Source organism: Triticum dicoccoides, chromosome 2A (assembly GCF_002162155.2).
Source record: "Triticum dicoccoides isolate Atlit2015 ecotype Zavitan chromosome 2A, WEW_v2.0, whole genome shotgun sequence".
Lineage (NCBI taxonomy): Eukaryota > Viridiplantae > Streptophyta > Magnoliopsida > Poales > Poaceae > Triticum > Triticum dicoccoides.
Window position 1 is genome coordinate 50,241,910 of NC_041382.1, and position 5,927 is coordinate 50,247,836.

The following is a 5,927-nucleotide window of genomic DNA, read 5'->3' on the forward strand; positions in this document are numbered from 1 at the left end:
AACAAAACAAGCTCAACAAGATTTATGGCATTAAGCCCACCAAGTGTCACTGAAATGCTTCTACAAATGACACATTATACAGACTGCTAACTTACAAGTGTTTGTTACATATAGATGCATGTTCCTTGATGTCAACTGAGTGCTGGGTACTCTCCCGCAAAAAATAAATATATAACAAGTGAGTGCTGCGCTACTGCATATAATTGTGTTCTTATTTCAGTTTCATGTAATATTGTTTGGTTTGGGTACCGTCACTGTGAAATTGTCAATTCTAAACTTGTATTTATTCCTCTACTGTAGGAGATTTATACTGTCATTTGATTAGCCCCTGGTGTGGAATCAGAAGGTCACACATTTTTTTTTGAGTTGAATGGCTGCCCGGCTGTGTACGTATGCACCAGAACAGAGCATGGAATGAAGGGGACAGCCAGGGAGTTATCATGGTGAGTTATATGTGCTTTAACATCCCTTCTTGTTACTTGATTCTTTGATAAACTCTAATGTCTAGTGTTCTGCATTAGTCATATGAACCTCTCCTCATAGTATTCCGTTGACGCCTTTCCGAGAGGTTGGACAGGTTTAAGGGTTTAAATTTTAAACCTGGTCTGCACACCAATGAAGGCCAATGTTTATGCATATGTTTGAATAGATTACTGTCCAGTAGATGAATCAGTGAAGTGAGAGCATGTAGTAATGGTAGGGTAGGTATGATTTTATTTCAAGTTTTGTGCGGAACATCCTAGCAATTACTTATGTGGTTATATAATGATATATTTAGGATGGGCCTTCAGGTGTTGAGACCAGAAAAATAGAAAACTGAAATTTTAATTGTATTAATTCCCTTGTTTCCATTTTTTGGAATTTCTTGCTTTTCTAATAGGTGTTATGCTTTCAAGGTCCCAAATCCTTGTGATGTTTTCTTCTATTGATTTACAGGTCCTTGCGGTTGTCATTCCCATGACTGTGCCATTCGCGTTTGTACAGGGTGAGCTCTGTTATGTTCGTCTATTTACTCGGTGGTTACTAGAGACTATATTTCATGTGCCCTGTCTTGGTTGATAGTGTATCTTACTCTTGCTTTCTTACCGTCGAGGAGATGGATAGATTCTAGGCATGTCCTTGGTCCTTGCAAAAGAGTTTTTTGCTGCCTTCATTGCTTTATTTGGTACCTTGCTCTTTTCCACTGTCGATCAGAAGACAAATTTGGCATCAACACCTGTCCTTGCTCTTTGCAGAGGAGGATTTTGTTCTTTTCTTCGATGGATGTACATTTTGCTCATCTGCTGACCATTATGTCTTCCCAACCTGCAGTATTTCTCGGTTCGCTATACAGAGATGGAGCTTGCAGAACACATTAATTTACCGGTCGATGGCATGTGGGCTGAACTCGTGTGTGGATGCGCAACGGGGCAAGTCCGTATGATGAAAGGTGTGGAGGGAAGAGCGACAATAACTACGGGGTTGGTCAAAGATTGAAAGAAATCTCTTATGTGTCTTCGGCTTCGACACTACACATAGGAAGCCGTTGTTGATAATCCAATCTTTGAAAAGGTTAGTTCAAGGTTCATAACTCTGTTGTTAATGGAGAAAATGTTGTTTCAAGTGACTGAACAAACTACTCATAGTAATTTCATGTGTTGTGGCGTATGAAATGTTGAACGCCAAGACGATCAGGTGGATCTATCGAAAAATATGCTTATGTGGAACTACATAGGTTCTTTGTTGCCGATGTGGCTTGGTTTTGTTGTATGAAAAGTACATTGTCTGTGTCAAACTTGATGTGGATTGACGAACGGTTCTACTGACAAAATCCCTCATGGTTGCTTTGCATTTGCTACATGTGATTGCCTTGAGAATATTATCACATAATTTTTGTTCATCGTTAGCTATACTCTATGGCAAATCGTAGGAAAAGTCGTGAGGTCCCTAGACAACAGTGAGCACAATTATTATGCACATGGTCAACATTTTTAACACGAATACGTTGCATTTTTTGTTCAACTTACCTTGCCAAATAGATGTACTACCTATACTAAAAGATAATTTACTTTGTAAACAAGATGCACACATTGCGTGATGGCAAATGAAAAAAAAAATACACCCGTTGCCTAAAAAACGTCTTACATTTTGGGATAGAGCGAGTATATTGCAGTTCAATTTTTTTTGTAACCTATACTTGGTGGGGTGGCAAATAACTTGAAACATCTCATGAATCGTGTATATCTTTGAAATCGAAAAAAAAGCTCAGGCACTCCATGTCGGAGTGGTGTGTGTGGCATGTCAAGATTTTCAATCAGGGCTCAGACGCATGAGAGCCGCTTGCATAGCAAGTTGTAGTACAATCATGGCGTCAGACCCTGAGAGGAGCTTGCAGGCCTATAACCGATTATTCTGCTGGTTGTTGTATTTTGAGGTAGCTTACCAGGCTTGCTGCCTGGTGAACTCCCCATCACGAAACGTGCATATAAACAGCTGATATCTCCTCTCCGTAAGCGATGTGGTCCTAATAAAAACGGTACTGTATTTTTGCAATACAACAGCACAACCTTACGTTCGTGCCTTTATATGGCCCAAACAGAAAGCCCAGTGCAATAAAACCGGGTGACCCACGGGCCGTCTGCCCGGCTCGTAAAGGACGTTCGATTTGGATGAAGCTCGGTGGAGACCTGACCGCCGATTCATCATCATGAAACCAATACAAGCATGGCTCGTTCTGTGCGCCGGTGCCGCACTGCTGGCTTTCGTGGCCATGGCGCTCGTCGCCTCCCCCCGCCACGGAGACTGGATGGACTACCTCGTGCGTGTCATCTCTCTAGCTATAGCTTATTGCTGGATCGGTCATGTGCATGCATGGTCTGTTGAACCGTTGATCATGGGCTGGGTGCTGGGTTTGCGATTTGCATGCTCAATTTGCTAGGTATCTTCTCTGAGGCCTGAACCTCTGGCCGCAATGAGGGCATCAGTTTCTTCACAATGTTAGAGCATCTCTAGCAGACCTCTTAAAAGCAGTCAAATTTGTAAAAAAAATTCTTTGCATTTTCAGTTTCGGTTGAAAAAACGGTCCCTAACAGATTAAAACCTTATCGGGGCAGATGCGCCGCCGCGGAACTAGTCGAATCAACCCGAAACTTGCCGAATCCATCACCGCACGCCGGAATTTGTCGCTATCGGTCCAAATTGTGGTCGGCTCGACCTTCACCGCTAAGCTCGAGGCCGGCCACGGGCAGGGTGCAGCAGGCCGCCGACGGCCCGAATCAAGGCGAGGCGGCGCGACTGGGGCGGGTGGGCGTGGCCAAGACGAAGAGTTTGCTGGTCGGGCATAGCTTACCAGGCTTGCTGCCTGGTGACCACCACGTCACGAAACATGCATATAAACTGCTGCCATCTCCTCTCCGTAAGCGATGTGGTCCTAATAAAAACGGTACTGTATTTTTGTAAACAAGAAATTGAGACAGCCTTACGTACGTGCCTTTATATGGCCCAGACGGAAAGCCCAGTGCAATAAAACCGGTTGACCCACGGGCCGTCAGCCCGGCTCGTAGACGTTCGATTTTGCCTAAGCTGATTGGATGAAGCGTGTCTCAAAAAAAAAAAGGCTGGTTGGATGAAGCTCAGTGGAGACCGGACCAGCGATTCATCTGAAACCATACAAGCATGGCTCGTGCAGCGCGCCGGCGCCGCGCTCCTGGCTCTCGTGGCCATGGCACTCGTCGCCTCCAGACGCCACGGAGACTGGATGGGTTTCCTCTGCTACTAGGATTAGAGGTGCTCGTGCGCGTCATCTCTGGCTTATTGCTCGAACGGTCATGCTACCATTCTTGAGAGTGTGCATCAGTGCATGGTCTGTTGACTGTTGGTCATGGGCTGCGTGGTGGCTTTGCAATTTGCATGCTTAATTTGGTAGGCATCTTCTCAGGGTCTCCGTGGTCGCGTTCGTGTACTCTGCGGCGCAGGAGGAACTTTCGCCGGATGCGCCGCGGCGCTGCCCACGGCAGCTTTCTTGATTTTTGCCGGCGATCAGGTGAAGTACAGAGAATCTTGCTATGACCATTTTTGTTGCAGCTAGATTAAGTTTTGCTTAGCCGAGTATCTATCTACGCGACTACGCATGTGTGTGTAGTTCCAACAATCACGATCCGCATGAGCTCGGCAGTGCTCAACGTCTTCACGGGTGCCATCGCGGCCTCCATCTGCCTCGGGTTCATGGCCTTCGCGGCGCTCGCCCAATAAGCTAGCCAATCCAGCGAGCACAAAAAATAGAGGAAAAAAAGAAGAACAAAGTTCAGAGTTGCTGCAGGCATCGAGAGGCTCGAACTCTAGACCTCAGGATCACTCGCTTTTAGACGAGCAAGCCAACTGCGCCACGACAACAATGTTGATTACTACCTAATGACAGCGTTACTAAAACTTGCTTATACGATAGTGCTTGAAACACCGGTTACTTACATGCTAAGACTGGATTGGGTACTGGTTGGTCAATTCATTTGGGCGATGCTATGAAATTCATGTAGGAGAAAGGTGCAAGCAAATTTATTATTCTTGATGTTTCTTTCTTACTTGGACAAGAATATGGACAGAGATGTACACAATCCTTGATGGGTTTCTCTGCCTCATGGTTTACATCGGCACGGACACCGTCGCTAGCTCTGCGTCGGCTGTGCCCGGCCGCCTCAATTACGAAGCCGCCACATCCGCAGGCGTCGCCGGCAGAGAGAGTAAGTAGACCAAGGGAGTCCGCCGCTGCTCGGGTCCCAAGAAGGCCCCCACCGCCGCCGTGCCGGGCCTCACAGCCGCTGACTTGCCTGGTTCGCGGAGGCGTAGGCTCCGTCTTTCATCATTCAAAAACCAACCACTGATCTGGGCTTCGTGAAGGTGGATGTTATTCTTCCCCCTTCCGCCGAAGCATATTCTCTGAGGCTCACGACGGTCCAGTGAGCTTGTTGTCAGACATAGGGAAGATATGGGGGTGGGAAACGAGCACCGAGCCGACCGGTCATAGACTAGGTTAGCATAGGCTAGCCTAATCCTCTATATTTTACTTCAAATATGTTTAAAATGTAAATGTTTTTGTCTGGTTTGTATGTGATTCGTCCGCTTTGAATTGTATGCGGCTACGGTTGGATGGCCCCACATCAGTGTTTGCAGACTGGTCCCCCACCGTCCGCGGATAGATGCGGCGTCCACTTTGGGGACAACGTTAGAGATGCCCTTACCTAGGGTTGTGTAACACCCCGGATATGATTTACCTAATATGTAATCCAACTCTTGCCGTTTCCGGCATTAAGTTATTTTATTTTCCCGGGTTCAGGTTTTTGTCTCCGTGTGTTGTTGTTGTTGTTGTTGTCATGCATCTCATATCATGTCATCATGTGCATTGCATTTGCATACATATTCGTCTCATGCATCCAATCATTTTCCCCGTTGTCCGTTTTGCATTCCGGCGCTCCCTTCTCCTCCGTTGGTCTTTTCTACCTTTCTTTCGTGTGTGGGGATTAAACATTTCTGGATTGGACCGAGACTTGCCAAGCGGCCTTGGTTTACTACCGGTAGACCGCCTGTCAAGTTTTGTATCATTTGGACTTCGTTTGATGCTCCAACGGTTAACCGAGGGACCGAGAAGGCCTCGTGTGTGTTGCAGCCCAACACCCGTCTAAAGTGGCCCAAAACCCACCAAAACCCTCTCCATCATCTAGAGCCTTCGATCGCGATCGCGTGGCTGAAAACCGCACCTCATTTGGACTCTCCTAGCTCCCTCTACGCCTATTTAAAGACCCCCTCCGAAAATTCTCGTTCTCCTCTCCCCGAACCCTAGATCCACCACCTCGCGCCGCACCGGACACGTCCGGTCCGGCCGGACAAAACGCACCGCCGCCGCCCGACGAATCGCAGGCCGCCACGTGGGCAGCCGCGCCCACTTCGCCACCGGC

General features: G+C 47.1%; 1 long non-coding RNA gene across 1 annotated transcript; it reads left to right on the forward strand.

Annotated features, from left to right (window-relative positions):
* Positions 1-412: 412 nt before the first annotated feature.
* Positions 413-1,407, forward strand: LOC119358894. Its single transcript, XR_005172318.1, has 3 exons — positions 413-443; positions 937-985; positions 1,312-1,407. It is a non-coding gene; the product is annotated as an uncharacterized LOC119358894 (long non-coding RNA).
* Positions 1,408-5,927: the final 4,520 nt, after the last annotated feature.